Below are 21,174 nucleotides of genomic sequence, written 5' to 3' on the forward strand. Positions count from 1 at the left end.
AGAATAGATGGTGTGAAGATCTGAGGTTGTGGGTTATAAAAATCACCTAGGCAGGTCAACGATGCAACTAATTTTTTTATTCCAAACATCCATGGTTGTACAACAAATCCAGGCGGATGGCCAACATACAATGTCCTCAGTCCACAAGTTCCCAATCTGAGATCGGTAGTCCCACTGGCTCCATACCAGGCGATGCCCACTGTCTCCCAACTTTTGGTTGGCCCACAGATTTTGTATCTCCAGCTGGTATAGTGTACAGTTACAGCCTATGTTCCTCCAGACGATGGATATCCTGACCATAGCACATGGATACCCTTCCAGCCAGCAATCTCCAAAGCTCCATAGATCATCCATCCATTCCAGGTTGGATCCTCTTCCATCGAAATCTCTCCAACAACTGCCTGATTCAACCCTATGTCTTTTTCTCCCACCCCCTTAAACATTTTCCTTTAGCTCACAGGACAAGGCATATTCGATCAGCTGGGACTGTATGTGAGACCTCCCGTGGTGATGGCTCCCCTGAGTCTACTGTCCCCACCCACACAATGGGCCTAGGTTTGGGAGCACAATGGGAGCGAGACCTTGATACAAATGAGATTCATAGAGTCTGGCCTTAGGGTACCTTCACACTGAACAACTTAACAACGATAACGATAGCGATCCGTGACGTTGTAGCATCCTGGATAGCAATATCGTTGTATTTGACACACAGCAGCGATCAGGATCCTGCTGTGACATCGTTGGTCGGAGCTAGAAGGCCAGCACCTTATTTCCTCACTGGATCACCCGCTGACATCGCTGAATCGGTGTGTGTGACGCGGATTCAGTGATGTCTTCACTGGTAACCAGGGTAAACATCGGGTTACTAAGCGCAGGGCCGCGCTTAGTAACCCGATATTTACCCTGGTTACCATTGTAAATGTAAAAAAAAAAAAACACTACATACCTTACATTCCGGTGTCTGTCGCGTCTCCCGGCGTCCGCTTTCCTGCACTGTGTCAGCGCTGGCCGGCTGTAAAGCAGAGCACAGGGGTGACGTCACCGCTCTGCTTTAGGGCCGGCGCTTACACAGTGCAGGAAAGCGGACGCCGGGGGACGCGACAGACACCGGAATGTAAGTTATGTAGTGTTTGTTTTTTTTTACATTTACACTGGTACCCAGGGTAAACATCGGGTTACTAAGCGCGGCCCTGCGCTTAGTAACCCGATGTTTACCCTGGTTACCCGGGGACTTCGGCATCGTTGGCCGCTGGAGAGCTGTCTGTGTGACAGCTCTCCAGCAACCACACAACGACGAAACAGCGACGCTGCAGCGATCGGCATCGTTGTCTATATCGCTGCAGCGTCGCTTAATGTGACGGTACCTTTAGATTTACATAAGCTCTAGCCTGCTCGTCTTCCTCTGCTGACTGCCACTGAATAGAAACATTGATTCCTGAGCATGAACTGCTGAGCAAGAAAACCACTAATAAAACACAGCAAGCAAATTATCTATTAAATTACAATAATATTGAGGTAACCGGTGGTCCGTGCTGGAAAAAGTCTTTGTCTTAGAGCTGTGGTCTCCGCTCTACGTCCATTTGTCTTATAGTCTTTAGTAAGCGGCCATATCCTCATACTGGGGTCCCCACGTTGTTATTTTTTTTATATTTTAATAAATAATTTTTTAAAAAAACGGCATCGGGTCCACCGCATTTTTTGCAACCAGTCGTACTAAAGCTGACAGCTGGGGGCAGGTATTCTCAGGCTGGTAAGGGGCCATGGATATTGACCTCCAGCCTAAAAGCAGCCCGCAGCTGCCCAGAAAAGGCACATCTATTAGATGCACCAATTCTGGTGCTTTGCCCGGGTCTTCCCACTTGCCCTGTAGTGGTGGCAAGTGGGGTTAATATTTGTGGGATTGATGTCACCTTTGTATTGTCAGGTAACATCATGCCCACGGCTTAGTAATGGAGAGTAAGACACCGATCCATCACTAATCCTTTAGTTATATGTAAATAAAGACACAGCAAGAATTAAGTGAATTGAAAAAACTACAGACTCCTTTATTAAGTTCAAAGTAAACCATACGTACTGCATTGCCTAATTCCACCAAAGTCCTCGATCTCCTGTAATAAAAGTAAAATAAAACAACAACAATCTACCGTACCTGTCTGTCGTTCTGTCCCACGCTGTAATCCATGTCTGGGGGAGAAATAGTTTTCAGCCTGAAGTGTGCCAAGATGCGACCATCCCGGCTGAAAACTACTCTGGAGCAGGACAGGTTCAGTCTGTGCTCGACGAGCCACAAAGCCTCTGGAGTCCTCTATCCAGGCTAGCTGAGCCCAGACTGCCTGTAGAGCTCGGATATTTCACCCCAAGCCTGTAACTTCCCCGCCATGTGATTGATCACATGATCATGTCCTTAGGCAGGACCTGGCAGGTCTGCCATGGGAGATAAGGTGGACCTTCTCCCACCCGCTCTGAAGGTCCACAGAAAACCGGCCTCACAACACGTCGTGTGCTGGAGAAAAATGCTCTGGTTTCACATCACTGAGGCCGTTAAGCGCAGTGACACATATCTCCCCTCTGTCACCTTACCAGCGACTGTCACAATGTGTAGACGCCGGTGAAGGTCTTGTGCTCAGTCTTGTTTTATCCACCAGTATTATATGTTTTATACTTGTGTAATGAGAACGGTGGAGATGGCAGGATTAGAGCTGATCATAGATGGGACTTCTCCATCTGTCGGTGACTTTTATAATATTTGTTACAGGGTGAAGATCTGACCCATATTAATACTACAGAGACATATGTGAGGGGGGATGAGTGGTGTAAAGAGGAGATTCCTACATATGACTACCCAGGTGAGTAGTAACCACTAAATGCAGAGAAGTCACAGATTCTTCTCAGTCACCGGCTGTGGCTGCTTTATCGGTGGTGTAGTCCGGCCGTATTACCATGATCACCATTTTACCTCTAGACCACAACATTCTCCTCCACCCAAAACTGTTCTAATGACTTTGGGCAGTGAAAGCCCTTTTCTATAGAACTTACAACCTGGTAGATCCACCTACCCCCTGGGTTTAGGAGACGCTGTTACCTGCCCAGATCTGTGAACTATAAAGCCAAGTGACAGCGTACATAGAATGTGCTGACAAGATAGAAAAATATTATGATGAGAAAACGGAGGGTAATGATGCTGTTGGCTTCCGAAATCCCTGATATGGGAAGAAGGAAAAAATCAAGACTTTGGAAAGCGCTGCCAAGTGCTGAGCCATAAAGTTGGCTATCAAAACAAATGAACGTAAAAACCCACAACTTTTCATGTTAATATTCTACTCCTTTCCGATGTGAACCAGCTCCTTCCTCGGCTTATACAAATGATACATTGTGGATGTTTTATATCCTCCAGAACGGCGTCACTGATCCAATTGCTTAATTCATTAATTACACCGCGCCTATGGTGCAGTATTTTGTATAGAAACCTTTCTTCGTATACAAAACAATACAAATAGATGTAAAATCACAAAAACAAATCCCTTCTAAACTGTCCAAGGGACAAAGAAGAGATCCCACATATCAATAAAATCTATATTTTTTATTAAGTCACATGTGACAACATACAATAAAACCACAATAAAAAAGCAAAATACCGTCTAGAGGACGCCAGATGTACACCAAGAAAATTCCCCACATAAAGTAACCAATCCTGAGTGATTAGTCAAATTGTAAGCCCCAAAAAAGCCATACAGTACTAGTAGCTAGAAAGCCTGTGTTAAAATTAACATATAGGCTTATAAAGACTTATATCCGTAACTGCTACCTCTCTATAATAGAACAATATAAGGCACAATCAGGGCATATTAGACTATACAATAAGGTATTAGAAAGCTGGTGGTTACCTATGAAGTGGATGTGGATCAGGGGTGAGGGGACGATAGGACCATCCACTTCATAGGTAACCACCAACTTTCTAATACCTTCTAATACCTTATTGTATAGTTAATTACTTATTTATTTATTATTGTATTAATTAACGGCGCTGTGGAAAAAGTGAATAGCCCCCCCCCCCCCCCCCAGAATCGGATTTTCTCTGGGGTCTCGGTTGCCGAGGGTAGCCGAGACCCCAGAAAACATGATTTGGGGGGGTTTCACCAACCCCCAGGTTGCGACCGCCAGTAATTAACCGTTTACCGGCGGCCGCAAAAAACCCCCAAAAACCCGCGATTTCCCATTTAATTTCTCTGTCCTCCGATGTGATCGCACATCAGAGGACAGAGAAATAGGGTCCCCAATAGCCCCCCGATACTCACCCGTCTCCCCCGATGCTCCTCATGGTTCCCGATGGGCCCCGCCATCTTTTTCCAGGGGAAAAATGGCGGGCGCATGCGCAGTGCGCCGGCTGGCACCCTGCAGATCTTTGGGGTCTCGGTTGCCAGAGGTAGCCGAGACCCCAAAGTACATGATCGGGGTCGGTTTTTACCGACCCCTGTTTTGTGATCGCCGGTAATTAACCGTTTACCGGCGAACACAAAAAAGCTGCGTGTCATTCTCGTCCTCTGATGTGATCGCACATCAGAGGACAGAGAAATAGCGGGATTCGGGGACCCTATCATACTTACCGGTGTCCCTGGGTCCTCCTGCGTCCCCTCCTGGCTGCTGGCTTCTTTCTTAGGGAAGAAAATGGGCGCAGTGCGCCCGCCATGATGTGCCGGCCGGCAGAGGAAGATTCTTCCTCTTGTTTTATTTTGGTCACTGTGAGATCCTCTCACAGTGATCAAAATAAAAAAGTAGTAAATAACCCCCCCCCCCCCCTTTATCACCCCCTTAGTTAGGAAAAAATGATCAAATAAAAAAAAGTATGTATTTCTATTTATCAATTAGGGTTAGGGCAAGGGTTAGGGCTAGGGTTGGGGCTAAAGTTAGGGTTAGGGCTAAAGTTAGGGTTGGGGCTAAAGTTAGTGTTAGGGCTAGGGTTGGGGCTAAACTTAGGGTTGGGGCTAAACTTAGGGTTAGGGTTGGGGCTAAAGTTAGGGTTAGAGTTGGGATTAGGGTTTGGATTAGGGTTAGGGTTGGTATTAGGGTTAAGGTTGGCATTAGGGCTACGTTTGGGATTAGGGTTAGGTTTGGGATTAGGGTTAAGGTTGGGGTTAGGATTAGGTTTGAGGTTAGGCTTGAGATTATGATTAGGGGTGTGTTGGGCTTAGGGATTTGATTAGGGTTAGGGTTGGCATTTGGGTTAGGGGTGTTTTGGGATTAGGGTTATGGATTGGGTTGGGATTAGCGTTAAGGGTGTGTTGGGGTTATGGTTGCAGTTAGAATTGGGGGGTTTCCACTGTTTAGGTACATCAGGGGCTCTCCAAACGCTACAGCCAATTTGGCGTTCAAAAAGTCAATTGGTGCTCCCTCCCTTCTGAGCTCTGCCGTGCGCCCAAACAGTGGTTTACCCCCCATATGGGGTATCAGCGTACTCAGGACTGATTGGACAAAATTGGGGGCTAAAAAATCATTTTTGTGGGGAAAAAATGATTTTTTATTTTCATGGCTCTGCGTCAAACTTCTGTGAAGCACTTGGGTGTTCAAAATGCTCACCACACATCTAGATAAGTTCCTTGGGGGGGTCTAGTTTCCAAAATGGGGTCACTTGTGGGGGGTTTCTACTGTTTAGGTACATCAGTGGCTCTGAAAATGCAACATGACACCCACAGACCATTCCATCAAAGTCTGCATTTTAAAACGTCACTACTTCCCTTCCGAGCCCTGATGTGCGCCCAAATAGTGGTTTACACATATGAGGTTTCAGCGTACTCAGGACAAATTGCACAACAAATTTTGGGGTCCAATTTCTTCAGTTATCCCTGGGAAAATAAAAAATTAGGGGATAAAGAAATCATTTTTGTGGAAAAAAAATAATATATATTTTACTCTGCATTATAAACTTCTGTGAAGCACTTGGGCGTTCAAAGTACTCACCACACATCTAGATAAGTTCCTTGGGGCAGGGCTGCCACTGGAAATTTCGGGGCCCCATACTGGCAAAATTTTCAGGGCCCCCTTGAGACTCCGCCCAGGCTCCACCCCAGCCCCGCCTCCACCCCTCGAACTGTCCACAGTACCCCCACTCTCTCTCGGAAAAACTCCACTTCTCACCTATCGCACATTAACAGTTCCCATCACCAGATCACACATATAACCGGCAGCTTTTGATTTGGCCAAAAGATTTTTTAAGCCGCCACCATAACACGATACATGTAGAAAAGCCTCTGAGACACCATCATGTGTTTCTCAACGCAACAATGAATAGCCAGGTCTTTCACCGGGAAGGAACAACCACGGGAAGGGCAGCATCCAATAAAGGAAAACCACCTATGCCAAAACATGGTATCCATCCACAGACAGCTGTTTCGGGGTATTTGCCCCTCATCAGTGTGGAGTTGCTTGCGTTGAGAAACACGTGATGGTGTCTCCGCGGCTTTTCTACATGCATTTGCATATTTCCCTTAAGGGATGGGGACAGTGTTCTGGATCACTGCGTTGAGAAACACGTGTTGGTGTCTCCGCGGTGTTGGATGTTTTGATCTCCACAAGGTCATTCATCCTTATGTTCATAACCATAACACGATAGACACTTTTGGCCGGGCCCTACTCTACTGTAACCTATTAAATATTTGTTAAAATATGCAATACAATTTAGGTATATTTTTATTTATTTTTAAATTTTTAAAATGACCAATAATATCACATACAAGGAACAAATACCACCGCACCATGTCCAGACCACGTATTACAACCAGTGCCCGAATAATATCACATACAAGGAACAAATACCGTGACCAGACCACATAGTACCACCAGTAACCGAATAATATCTTATACAAAGAACAAATACTACAACACCATGATCAGACACCATATTACCACCACAGTGATCGAATAATATCAAATACAGGGAACAAATACCACCTCACCATGACCAGACCACATATTACCACCAGTGCCCAAATAATATCACATACAAGGAACAAATACCAAAGCACCGTGACCAGACCACATAGTACCACCAGTTACCGAATAATATCTTATACAAAGAACAAATACTACAACACCATGATCAGACACCATATTACCACCACAGTGATCGAATAATATCAAATACAGGAAACAAATACCTCCTCACCATGACCAGACCACATATTACCACCACATAGTGACCAAATAGCACATACAAGGGACAAATACCGCAACACCATGTCCAGACCACATGTTACCACCACATAGTGACTGAATACTACAATACTGATCAGTAATTAAAAAAACCCACAATACTATCACCATAAGTGCCAGTATTCACAGGAGATCTGTACTTAGTATGCAGTGTCTGTGTAGAGGTAATACAGAGATCACTGGTGGTATTATACACAGGAGCTCTGTATATAATGTATAGGTAATACAGAGATCACTGGTGACATTGTACACAGGACCTCTGTATATAATGTATAGGTAATCCAGTGATCACCGGTGACATTATACACAGGACCTCTGTATATAGTATACAGTGTATAGTGTCAGTGTATAGGTAACACTGACTCACTAGTGACGTCTCTAGGTGAAGTCCTTCATCTGTCATCCCGCCCAGACCGCCATCACTTCTTCCAGCCAGGACTTGTCTCTGCAGGAAATAACAGTTATCTCGAGCTCCGCCTGCAGAACACATTACTTAATTTTTCCCTACTTCTACATTACACCACATGAAGAAAAAAAGGCGACATAGTATCACTCTACACAGTAAAAGGACTGCCCCCCCATTTAAAACAGTGTCCTCAAAAAATAAAATAAATACATCACTGCAGTAATTTGCAGTATCTCGTAATTCGCCCCTATGGTAATAATAATATCCCCCATCCTGGGCCCGTGTGTATCATTCCTGGCTTCAGCCATATGTTCTGCCATCCTGCCCTCATGAGTATCCATTCTTCCCCATATGATCTCCCCATCCTGCCCCATCTGTCTCCATCGTATTCATCCTGCCCCATGATCCAATCCTGCCCCATGTCTTTCATTCTGCCCCGTATCTCCATTCTTGCCCCACCTGTCTCCAGTCCTGCTCCCAGTGTGTCCAGCATTCTGCCCCCAGTGTGTCCGGCATTCTGTCCCCAGTGTGTCCGGCATTCTGCCCCAAGTGTGTCCGGCATTCTGCCCCCAGTGTGTCCGGCATTCTGCCCCCAGTGTGTCCGGCATTCTGCCCCCAGTGTGTCCGGCATTCTGCCCCCAGTGTGTCCGGCATTCTGCCCCCAGTGTGTCCGGCATTCTGCCCCCAGTGTGTCCGGCATTCTGCCCCCAGTGTGTCCGGCATTCTGCCCCCAGTGTGTCCGGCATTCTGCCCCCAGTGTGTCCGGCATTCTGCCCCCAGTGTGTCCGGCATTCTGCCCCCAGTGTGTCCAGTCCTGCCCCCAGTGTGTCCGGCATTCTGCCCCCAGTGTGTCCGGCATTCTGCCCCCAGTGTGTCCGGCATTCTGCCCCCAGTGTGTCCGGCATTCTGCCCCCAGTGTGTCCGGCATTCGGCCCCCAGTGTGTCCGGCATTCTGCCCCCAGTGTGTCCGGCATTCTGCCCCCAGTGTGTCCACCATTCTGCCCCCAGTGTGTCCACCATTCTGCCCCCAGTGTGTCCACCATTCTGCCCCCAGTGTGTCCACCATTCTGCCCCCAGTGTGTCCACCATTCTGCCCCCAGTGTGTCCACCATTCTGCCCCCAGTGCTCCACCATTCTGCCCCCAGTGTGTCCACCATTCTGCCCCCAGTGTGTCCACCATTCTGCCCCCAGTGTGTCCGGCATTCTGCCCCCAGTGTGTCCGGCATTCTGCCCCCAGTGTCCAGTATTCTGCCCCCAGTGCTCCAGCATTCTGCCCCCAGTGTGTCCAGCATTCTGCCCCCAGTGTGTCTAGCATTCAGCCCTGGGCCCCCCGGATCGCTGCTCTCAATAATAATAATAAAAAAAAGTTCTTACCTGACCTCGCTCCTGCGGCGAAGGCGAAGCTCCCTCCACTTAGCTGAAGCTCGCACTTGCCGGCAACTGACACTGACGTCAGACGCCGGCAACGTGCACGCTGCGGCTGACGTCAGCTGCCAGCCTCCGATTGGCTGGCGGATGTTAACTATTGACGTTCAGGCGCGGACCCGCATGTCAATAGTGTTGCCTCTAAGGGCCCGGTTTAGCTTGCCGTTAGGGGCCCTGTGAGCAGATGAGACGGGGCCCGATGCGGGCCCCCTCTGCCCACCGGGCCCCATACGCTAGTCAGGGCAGTGATGCCCTGATGGCGGCCGTGCCTTGGGGGGGTTCTAGTTTCCAAAATGGGGTCACTTGTGGGGGGTTTCTACTGTTTAGTTACATCAGGAGCTCTGCAAACGCAATGTGACACCCGCAGACCATTCCATCAAAGTCTGCATTTTGCATGTGCCCAAACAGTGGTCCCCCCCACATATGAGGTATCGGCATACTCAGGATAAATTGCACAATAAATTTTGGGGTCCAATTTCTCCTGTTACCCTTGACAAAATAAAAAATTGTGAGCTAAAAAATCATTTCTCTATCGCCTCTCATTGGGGGACACAGGAACCATGGGTGTATGCTGCTGCCACTAGGAGGCTGACACTATGCAAATAAAAAAGTTAGGTCCTCCTCTGCAGTGTACACCCTACCGACAGGAAGTAGGATATTCAGGTTAGCTTAGTGTCAGTAGGAGGTGGACACGGGTCTTTCATTAGATCCTTATCTACCTCAATGTGCGTCGTTTCTTTTCAGGTTTCCGGAGGGATACAGGGTGAACAGTCACACCTGTAGTCCCACAAAGAGACTATGAGTACGGCGTGTACTGCCACCCCGTATACTCATACGTTCAGTCGGCAGGACCCCAGCCCCTAACACAGAAGCGTGTTCAGGTGATTCGGACCCGGGCCTGCCTCCGTCTCCCACCCACTCGCCCACCAGAGCCTGTCGGTTTGAGGAGACGCGGACGTCCCACTATGCTGGATTATCGGACGTCCGATCTATCCCGGATAAGGAGGTATTTTTTCTCTCTCTCCAAGAAGATAAGAAGTTTAAAAAAAAAAATTCCTTGTTTTAATAGAGGGCATTAGGTGTCTATCCCCTTTAATTCACGTGTACCCTTGCTGCGCTTTTAGGGCCATCCACTCCGCTCCCTGTGTTCCGGCGGTCACCATTTGTACTGTAGGTCCCGGTTTTTCTCAGGCCTAGATGTAGCACTGGCCTTTTGGGCTTCTTTCCTTAAACGCGGGGGTATTTGGGGCACTAAACCCCCATGCTCCGGCGGTTACCAGCCATAATCTAGGTCCCGGCTTCACTCGGGCCTAGTTGCGGCGTTGGCTCCGCCCCCTTCTTCCCTGCACTTCGGGCGGGCTTTTCTCCCACCTGTCGCTTGTGGCTTCCTTCCGGAACCGCCCCCTCAGCTTCATTGAAGCCGGTGCCATGTTTCCCCTACCCGCACCTGGCGCTTGGCTCCACTCCCCCTTCCCTGTGTTTCAGGCGGCCTTCTCTTACGCCCGTCGCTTGTTTCTTCCTTTCGGACCCGTCTCCCCTCTCTGCTCCATTTCTCTGCTTTGAGCCAGCGATTGGTTCCGCCCCCCTCCGGCTTCAGAGCGGGCTCTTTCAGAGTACATCTCTGCAGGGCACACTTTTGCCCTCTCGGTCTCTGTCAGTCTTCTTGGGGTTGCCCTTTTTCTGGCTTGTGGATCCGGACGATGGCCTTCTTCCTGCGGGACCTACATCTTCAGCGCTAATAGCCCTACAGCCTGGCAGCAGAACATCTCCTGGCACCTGGACCCAGATGGCAGCGCTTGATCCAGGTACCAGACGGGGTACAAAGTATAAGCCAGACACTGCAGGATACAGTTTGTACGGGCAATTCTATCTGCAGGCTCGGTTATTACTGAGAGTCACCATCATTCCTATTGGGGCTGGTGAAATAAGTGCTCTGGAGTCCCTAGTGCAATGAATACTCTGGAGAAGTGCAGTCGCTCATATAATGAGTGCTCTACAGCCAGGCAGTCACTGGGGTAATAAGTGCTATGGAGCCGTACAATCACTAGTGCAATGTATTAAATGCTCTGGAGCAATGCATTCGCTCATATAATGAGTGCTCTACAGCCGGGCAGTCACTGGCGTAATAGGTACTATAGAGCAGTGCAGTGACTGGTGTATGAAATGCTCTGGAGCAATGCAGTAGCTCATATAATGAGTGCTCTAGAACCGGGCAGTCACCTCCACAGTGAGAGGGGCCTTTATAAGTCCTGCCATATGCCGTTTGCTCTGTAGAATTTTCCCTTGCAGTCTCCTCTCATAGATTTCTGCTACGTCACACTCCTGTTGTGAATTCTGCTATTACATGAGTTCAGCGGAGCATGGCAACAGGCCCCCTCCCTGCATCTCAACGCAGCCCTCTCGTGATGCTAGCGTTACTCTACAATTAGAGAGATGAGCTGCTTCTACCCCTTCACGATTGCAGTGTTAGGGGATCAACTTCCAGCTGTGTAAAGGTCTGTATTCTCCAGCATGTCTGCCGTGGCTCAGTGAATAAAGAAGCTGACCACAAATCGCAGGCCCAAGGGTTTTAACCCAGGTGCACAACAGAGAGAGAGTTTAGTCTCCCTCTGATACCAAGCCTACAGCTCGGCCTTCTGGAGAACTGACTGTACAGTATATGCTTCAGGACAGACTTCGTGGTGCGGCCTTCTACACGTGAAACAGTTATTCTGCCTAATGCCATCAGGTATTCAGACCTAGACCGCAACACAGAATTGGCTCTCTCTGATACCCTTCTCCAGGGTTCCCTCCACGCTAAAGCAGTCGCAGGATACTGAGAGACGATCGCAGCAGTACTCTTCCCGTTATCCAGGTTGTTGACGAACCACCTACCAGGTACAGTAGGGTACTTTGAAACTGTCGTAGTTTCATTGGATTACACTGGCCTTGGGTTGACTGCTCCAGTGGTATTCTGTACGGTATTAGATCTGTGTCTTGATCTTCACGCACCACTTTCCAGATACAGTACGGTATTTGAAACTGTCGTTTCTTCAACGGATAAGACGTGTCTTGGATTGACCACTGCAGTGGTACTGGCATTCTGTACTGTATTCAGGTAAGTCAGGCGCCCTCTCCTATTCCTCCCGTTCGATTGCAGCAGTACTCTGCCCGCTTGCCAGGTTTTAGATGTCAGCTTCCAGACACATTTAGTCAATACCTGCCGTCTCTCCAGTGGTTTAGACGTGCCCGAGATCGAGTACTGCATTGGTCCTGCTCTCTTGCCCCAGAGTCAGGTGAGTCAGAAACGCCCTCTATCACGCTCTTATGGGTCCTTTGCAGAATCTGCCTAGGCTCTCCTCTAGTCACTCAGAGAGAGGGGCCCGGTATCCATCACTCCTGGCTGGCTGCCGCAGCGGTTACAATCCGCTTTCAGGTGAGTCAGAGGCGCAACTTTTACCGTGTGTTTCAGGGTCAATAACGTCTGTGGTCTATTAACAGTTAAACGGAAGATCTACCACGTACCACAAGGTGGACCTCAGTGCCACAGGGTGGACCGCAGTAGCAGCATAAGTGGCCTGTCCACTTTCAGGTAGGTCGGACACGCTGGTGTCAGGTACCGACTGGTCACAGTTTTTCTTCAGCCACGCACTGGGCCTTAATTACGTGTTGCTCCCCAGGGGCCTTCCTCTCCATCTGGTTATTCGGGCCTACCACTACCTATCCAGTAGGTCAGTTTACAGTGCTGCCCTAGGTCTATCTGCACTATCCAGTGCGTTACTCCTATCATATATGATTTACAGTAGTATACGTTCAGGCTGTCTCTTACGGAGTCAGAGCTCATATAATACCTTGACTCATGATTGCTCACTGCACTATTCTAGGGGTCTTTGAACTACCTCAATACATAGCTTCCCTTTTATGTGTCAGTTCTTACCTTTTCTTTCTTACAGACACTGGATTAAACCTCGAGCAGCTCCGGGATTTTATTTCCGACCGTGGCAGGAACAGGTTCTCCCACCTCGGATAGGAATTGGATCCTACTCTGTGCACGTCCAGTGTAGAAGGCTGCTCCACGCCTGGATCCAGTGATGGCGTTTTGGTGATAATACGTTCCTTCCTTCAGCAGGATTCGTATCCTTTTCACTGTTACCCTCGTTTGTGTGGTGTCTTATACTTAGGTAAGTAGATCTACACACTACAATCCTCTCCCCGTTCCAGAGGGTCCAGGACGGATAGGGTCACCCATGTCGTCATAGGTAAGGATCTTCCCTTTGGCAGTCAAGTCCTTTTCTGGGGCCTACGTACCCCTTCCTGGGGCCAACTTTCCATGGAATTGACATACTCCACGTTTTCCATGGACTCTCCTCCTTTGACTGCTCATATCCGATTGTGCCTATCATTGCCCATCTTGTCAACATTTTCCATAGTCCCTGTTAACCATCTTCATCCCTGTACGCTTAAGTTTAGCTTCCTGATGGATTTGAGTCTGCGGAGTCGTCTGGTAGTCTCCGTTCTATTTCCTTAGACGGGCAAGAGGTGGTCTTCAAACGGTTCTCCCTTTCTGAGCCGTTTTGTTGAGGTAGCAGAGCCTACACTGCTGGGTTGAGATCCAGGGTTTCACCCGAGGCCCCCTTCGGTACGTCCTCAGCGTTTTGCTCTCTAGCGGGTCCCCAGTACCCTACTCTCAAGTCCTTTCTTGTCATTTCAATTTAATGGTTTTTTTCTGGGTTTTCTCTTGGAATCCTTAATCCAGCCGTTCCAAAGAGGGAAGCGTCTCGGTTTCCTAGATTCCCTCTCTCCTGACCTTACTGCGAACTGGTCCTCTTCTCCGTCTCTGGACCCTCCGGCTTCCAGTTTTTCCACCGATACAGTCCTCCTCTCCCAGAAAGAGCATCCCTCAAGGATACCAACGGCGGACTAATAGTCCATGGCAAAGTCGACCATTGAATTGTCCGCCGCTACATTGTGACCTGCCTTTGTTTCCACCTGGGCAGCAAAGTTTATAGACGCATGAGCTAAGCTGCTCCATCAGAACACCCTTCATGGAGTCCGATTGGATGAAATCGCTGTCCTTGCGAACTAATTTACTCTTGCAGGTAAGTACATGGTATCTGCCTCCACGGATGCCGCTGCAGGTGCTGCTTGGACATCCAGCAATATCGTGCCCATCCGAAGGACCATTTTGCTTAAGGCGTGGCAGGACTTATCCTCTAGGAAGTCCCTCAACAGATTGCCTTCCGAGGTTTTCTGTCAGTTTGGCTCCAACTTGATCCGATTTTTAAGGAGGTCATCGGAGGGACGAGTTCTCATCTTCCTCAGGCTAAACCTCGTTGTTCTCCAGGGACCGCGTGTGCTTTCCTTTAATCTAATGAAAGCCTTTATACAGGCCCTCCTTTTCTTCAAGACATCGGACATTCCTGCATTTTTGCGAGGGGTGGGTCTATTTTCTTTTAACTTCTTTTCAGTCTCTCAACCACTTCCAGAGTCTGTGACAGCAGTTTTGTACATTCTGTGGATCTCAGGTTCAGTGCTCTGCCCTTACCTTGCCGAGGTTCTCCATGGCTCTGTCCATAATTCTTGATTCCCTTCCTTTCTCAGTCGCCCATGACAGCACTACCAGAGAGATGGAATCCGCCCTTCAGGGACAGGAAACCCTACAGGATAAAAGGGCGGTACCTCTCTCCTGCCTCAGTTTTGTTTCCTGTCCCTGACAGGCGAACCCTCAGGATCGGTACCTGTGATCCGGAGCCGACCAGTGGGGGTATGACGGCGGGGAGGCCCCTGTCACCGCTGGCTCAGGTGTCCGACGCCGCCGCTTCTGGGTCCGATGGGGCTACAGAGCGGGCGGAGGGAAGCGCCGCTGCCTCCCCAGATTGGGGTAGGGGCCTTTGGGACCCGGCGTGCCTCTGCAGAGAGGCCTGCTCCGGAGCGGCGGCCTGGTGTGTGAGAGCACCAAGATGGCCGCCGCACCGGATATAGATGACTACTTCCGGGTCCCGGGGATCGCGCATGCGCACTGGGGACCAGCGCTTCCCTGCAGACGCAGCCTGGAGGAGGGGTGTTCGGCGCGCATTTTAAAAACACAGCTGTGTGAGCGCTCGTCGCTGCATACAGTCCAATTATGGCGGACAGCGATGAGCAGCTCCAGTCAGCACAGCCCTTACAGCCACCGGTGCAGCAACAACAGCGTCACCACCAGCGCAAGTCGGGCGGAAGGACCTCTGCAGGCACCCGAAGTTCCCGTTCCAGGAGCCATTCTACGCCGCAGAGTAAAGCCTCCAATATATCCAGCCAGCCGGCACCTTCTACTTCGGGTCTCATTCAAGATCCCGTGCCTCCTCCAGAACCGGTACTTGTAGCTGCGCAAGATGGGTGAGTGATCTTCGTGAAAGTTCACTGAATAATTAGGGTCCCCCTTATTCCGTTTGTTTTTCAGGCAAGGAAAAAAACGGAAAAAACTAAACATAGAGACTGCCCCTTATGTGGAGAACCCCTAGCACAGAGCTGGGATAAAAAACTATGCGGTTCCTGTATAGGTCAAGTCCTCTGTGAAGAAACCCCCAGTTTTGCCTCTGAATTACGCTCGGTAATTAGATCAGAGGTAGAAACAGCGGTCAAATCCCTTAAAGGGGAAGGGGTTAAGGAGAGAACACCTGTCCCCCTGTCTCATTCTGATCCTTCTAGTTCTGATGAGGATGTGTCAGACAAGGAAGGTTCCTCCTTCTCCTCAGACACTGAGAGTGGAGGCCGCCACTGCTTCCCCTTAGTTCTCGGACAATCAAGTAGTAGTGGCCTACCTGAACCACCAGGGGGGAACCAGATCACGAGCCCTGATGGATACTACCTCCCAAATCTTCACCTTAGCCGAACATCACTTCCTATCCCTCTCGGCATTACACATAAGAGGCGTAGTGAACAAAAAGGCAGACTTCCTAAGCCGTACCCAGCTGAAACAGGGGGAATGGGCTCTGAACCAAAGGGTCTTCGATCAGATCACAAAAATCTGGGGGGTACCAGCAATAGACCTTTTCGCCAATCTAGAGAACAGGAAAGTAAAACAGTTTTGTTCTCTAGACCACAGAGGGAACCCCCAAGCTCTCGATGCATTCTCGATTCCCTGGACTCACGGTCTGACATATGCCTTTCCCCCTTATATACTGATACCGGCAGTCCTACGGAAGATAAGACAGGACAGGGCGAGAGTCATTCTAATAGCCCCGTTCTGGCCCAAAAGAGCCTGGTTTTCTTGGCTAAGAATCCTATCGGTCACAGATCCCTGGATCCTACCGGATCTTCCGGACCTCTTATCACAGGGGCCGGTGTTCCACCCTCAGTCGGCAAATCTACATTTTACAGCGTGGAACTTGAGAGGTCACTTCTAAGGGCAAAGGGCTTCTCAGATAAGGTAGTGTCCACACTATTAAAAAGTAGGAAGACAATAACAACTAGAATCTATGGTAAAACTTGGAAAAAGTTTTTGTCCACCTCAGGTGTCACACTACAAGATGGGGTTCCAATAAATAAAATACTAGAATTCCTACAGAAAGGCTTGGATATGGGCCTCTCGGTGAGCACCCTAAAGGTACAAGTAGCGGCCTTAGGGGCGTTATACAATCATAGTGTTGCCACTAATCCATGGGTAGCAAGGTTTATTAAAGCCGCGGCACGTTCTAGGCCAATAAAAATCAGAAGCCCTCCATCTTGGGACTTAAACTTAGTTCTATCGGCTATGACAGAACCCCCATTCGAACCCATAGCTTCGATACCACTCAAAGTCTTATCCCTTAAAATGGCCCTTCTTACAGCCCTAACATCTGCCCGTAGGATTAGTGACCTTCAGGCTCTATCTGCAAATCCTCCCTTCACACAAATAATGGATGATAGGGTAGTATTGAGAACAGATCCGGCTTACCTACCCAAAATGGCTTCCAATTTCCATAGATCCCAGGAAATAATCCTTCCGTCCTTCTGTCCAAACCCAAAAAATCAAAAAGAGGAAAAATTCCACACCTTAGATGTGAGAAGGTGTCTAATACACTACCTAGAATCCTCCCGTCAGTGTAGGAAGGAAGGCTGTCTTTTTATTTGTTTTCAGGGGCCTAGGAAAGGACTCAAAGCCTCCAAAAGCACTATAGCTCGTTGGGTCACTGACGCGATAGCCTTGGCATACTCGTCCACGGGAAATGCAGTTCCTGAAGGACTCAAGGCACACTCTACAAGAGCTATGGCGACCTCCTGGGCCGAAAGGTCGGAGGTACCAATAGATAAAATCTGTAAAGCGGCCACCTGGTCAACACCTTCAACCTTCTTTAGGCACTATCGCTTAGACTTAGCCTCTTCGTCGGACTTAACCTTCGGAAGAAGGATTCTACAGGCTGTGGTCCCGCCCTAAAGCAATAATCTCTGCAATTCTCTCTGGTAGTGCTGTCATGGGCGACTGAGAAAGTCGTAGTTACTCACCGATAACGGTGTTTCTCAGAGCCCATGACAGCACCTGCTTATTCCCCCCCTTATCACGTGTGCGGTGAGCACCTTATTATACGAAGTGTATATTTGATTTAGACACGGTGTAATCTTCATAAGTATTTTGCTAAAAATGTGTATTTCTTGTTGTCACTAACCTGGAGGACCTCTGATGCTCTGTAAACAAAACTGAGGCAGGAGAGAGGTACCGCCCTTTTATCCTGTAGGGTTTCCTGTCCCTGAAGGGCGGATTCCATCTCTCTGGTAGTGCTGTCATGGGCTCTGAGAAACACCGTTATCGGTCAGTAACTACGACTTTCGTCCTGCTCGGACTCCTCCTTCGTAGCGTTCTCTCATCACGCCACTGGGTCAGGGTGAGGTGCATCTATCCAGCTAAGGCCGCCCTCCTCCTTTTCAGTATATGGGCTCGGCGTAGAGAGGCCCTCCGGCCAAATCAACGTATGCCCGCAAAATCCAGTTAGCACTGTTTAGATTTACCAGGTCAGAGCAGAGCTCCCCCTTCCAGGTTTAAGGCGCTCCCTATCTGGGCAGTGGGCGCCTTCCGGCGGTGCACATACAGGGTCTCTGCCTTGCACCTCTACAGACCGATGATCGGTCCTCCACATGTTCGTGAAACTTCCATACCTAGCTTCGGCGTATGCCGGCTTAGGTAGGAAGACCTTGCAGGCGACGGTGGTGAGTTCCTCCGACCTAGATTGGAGTCGATTGCTGTTCCCACCCCAGGGACTGCATTGGGACGTCCCATGGTTCCTGTGTCCCCCAATGAAGGCTCCGAGAAAACAGTATTTTTGGTTGCTTACCGTAAAATCTGTTTCTCGGAGCCTTCATTGGGGGACACAGCACCCTCCCAAGTTGAACAGCTCTGTTTATTGTGTTACAGTATACTGTTAACGTTTGAGTTCTTTGAACACTCTTTGAGTGTTTGAAACTGTTAAACTGTAAAGCGATGCGGAATTTGTTGGCGCTATATAAAGATTATTATTATATTATTATTCTTTCTCATTTACACGTTACTTCTCCTACTGCTTTTTCACTAACTGAATATCCTACTTCCTGTCGGTAGGGTATACACTGCAGAGGAGGAGCTAACTTTTTTATTTGCATAGTGTCAGCCTCCTAGTGGCAGCAGCTTACACCCATGGTTCCTGTGTTCCCCAATGAAGGCTCCGAGAAACAGATTTTACGGTAAGCAACCAAAAATCCTGTTTTTTGAGGAAAAGAAAGGATTTTTTATTTTCACAGCTCTACGTTATAAATTTCTGGGAAGCACTTGGGGGTTCAAAGTGCTCACCACACATCTAGATAAGTTCCTTAATGGGTTTAGTTTCCAAAATGGTGTCACTTGTGGGGGGTTTCCACTGTTTAGGCTCATCAGGGGCTCTCCAAATGCAACATGGCGTCCGATCTCAATTACAGCTAATTCTGCATTGAAAAAGTCAAACGGAGCTCCTTGTGTTCCGAGCTCTGCCGTGTGCCCAGACAGTGGTTTACCCCCACATATGGGGTATCGGCGTACTCAGGAGAAATTGATCAACAACTTTTGGGGTCCAATTTTCCATGATACCCTTGTGAAAAAAAAAATTGGGGGGTAAAAATATCATTTTTGTAGAAAAAATGTGATTTTTTATTTTCACGGCTCTACTTTATAAACTTCTGTGAAGCACCTGGGGGTTTAAAGTGCCCACCACACATCTAGATAAGTTCCTTTAAGGGTCTAGTTGCCAAAATGGTGTCACTTGTGGGGGTTTCCACTGTTTAGGCACATCAGGGGCTCTCCAAACGTGACATGGCGTCCGATCTCAATTCCAGCCAATTCTGCATTGAAAAAGTCAAACGGCGCTCCTTCCCTTCCGAGCTTTCCCATGCGCCCAAACAGTGGTTTACCCCCACATATGGGGTATCGGCGTATTCAGGAGAAATTGCGCAACAAATTTTGTGGTTCATTTTCTCTTTTTACCCTTGTGAAAATTTAAAAAAATGGTTCTGAAGTAAAATGTTTGCAAAAAAAGTTAAATGTTCATTTTTTCCTTCCACATTGTTTCAGTTGCTGTGAAGCACGTCAAGGGTTAATAAACTTCTTGAATGTGGTTTTGAGGACCTTGAGGGGTGTAGTTTTTAGAATGGTGTCAAGTTTGGGTATTTTCTGTCACGTACACCCCTCAAAGTGACTTTAAATGTGAGGTGGTCCCTAAAAAAAAATTGTTTTGAAAATTTTGTTGTAAAAATTAGAAATCGCTGGTCAACTTTTAACCCTTTTAACTTCCTAACAAAAAAAAAATTGTTTCCAAAATTGTGCTGATGTAAAGTAGACATGTGGGAAATGTTATTTATTAACTATTTTGTGTGACATATCTCTCTGATTTAAGGGCATACAAATTAAAAGTTTGAAAATTGCAACATTTTTAAAATTTTCGCCAAATTTCCATCTTTTTCATAAATAATCGCAAGTAATATCGAATAACATGAAGTACAATATGTCACCAAAAAATAGTCTCAGAATCAGCTGGATCCATTAAAGCGTTCCAGAGTTAAAACCTCATAAAGGGACAGTGGTCAGAATTGTAAAAATTGGCTCGGTCATTAAGTACCAAATTGGCCCTGTCACTAAGGGGTTAAACTGGTGGGATCTCGTTTATATTCTAAAACGAAATGCCTAAACAGACAGATTACACCTTTCCTAATGTTATGTCTCTGGCTGTTCATCCTATTAAGGATCGCTTGGGTCGTTTTTAGATTTATAAAACCAGGTCCGGTCTTTCTGGCCAAACTTCCCTTTTATGATCGACAACATTAAATGTGCAGTGAGGCCAAGTGTGAATTTCTGACCAATAACAGCAGAGTTTCCCTTTATCCTGACTTTTCAATTTCTTATAAAACCAACTAACTTCATACAAGATTGTGATGAACGACATAATAAACATCACACCGGTGCCATGATGTATCTCTGAGCTGTGCGTGGCTGATGGCTGTAATATACATTGGCTACGGAAAGTATTCAGAAGAAGACTTTACATTTTTCATTGTTTCATTGCAGCCATTTGGTAAATTCAAAAAAGTTATTTTTTTTTCTCATTAATGTGCACTCTGCCCCCATCTTGACTGAAAAAAAACAAAAATGTAGTAATTTTTGCAAATTTATTAAAAAGTAAAACTGAAATATCACATGGTCATAAGTATTCAGACCCTTTGCTCAGTATTAACCCTTTAGAGCTAGTACAGCCATGAGACTTCTTGGGAATGATGCAACAAGTTTTTCACCCCTGGATTTGGGGATCCTCTACAATTCTTCCTTGCAGATCCTCTCCAGTTCCGCCAGGTTGGATGGTGAATGTTGGTGGATGCCATTTTCAGGTCTCTCCAGAGATGCTCAATCGGGTTTAGGTCAGGGCTCTGGCTGGGCCAGTCAAGAATGGTCACAGAGTTGTTCTGAAGCCACTCCTCTGTTATTTTAGCTGTGTGCTTAGGGTCATTGTCTTGTTGGAAGGTGAACCTTCGGCCGAGTCAGAGGTCCAGAGTACTCTGGAAGAGGTTTTCATCCAGGATATATCTGTACTTGGCCGCATTCATGTTTCCTTCAATGACAACTAGTTGTCCTGTCCCTGCAGCTGAAAAACACCCCCATAGCATGATGCTGCCACCACCATGTTTCACTGTAGGGATTGTATTGGGCA

The 21,174-nt window shown here is 47.9% G+C and overlaps 1 protein-coding gene across 1 annotated transcript in view; it reads left to right on the plus strand.

Moving 5' to 3' along the window:
- LOC143768285 (uncharacterized) overlaps positions 1-21,174 on the plus strand; it is a 371,133-nt gene that overhangs the window by 91,930 nt on the left and 258,029 nt on the right. The window lies entirely within an intron of this gene.

This window comes from Ranitomeya variabilis, chromosome 4 (assembly GCF_051348905.1).
Source record: "Ranitomeya variabilis isolate aRanVar5 chromosome 4, aRanVar5.hap1, whole genome shotgun sequence".
Taxonomy (NCBI): Eukaryota; Metazoa; Chordata; class Amphibia; order Anura; family Dendrobatidae; genus Ranitomeya; species Ranitomeya variabilis.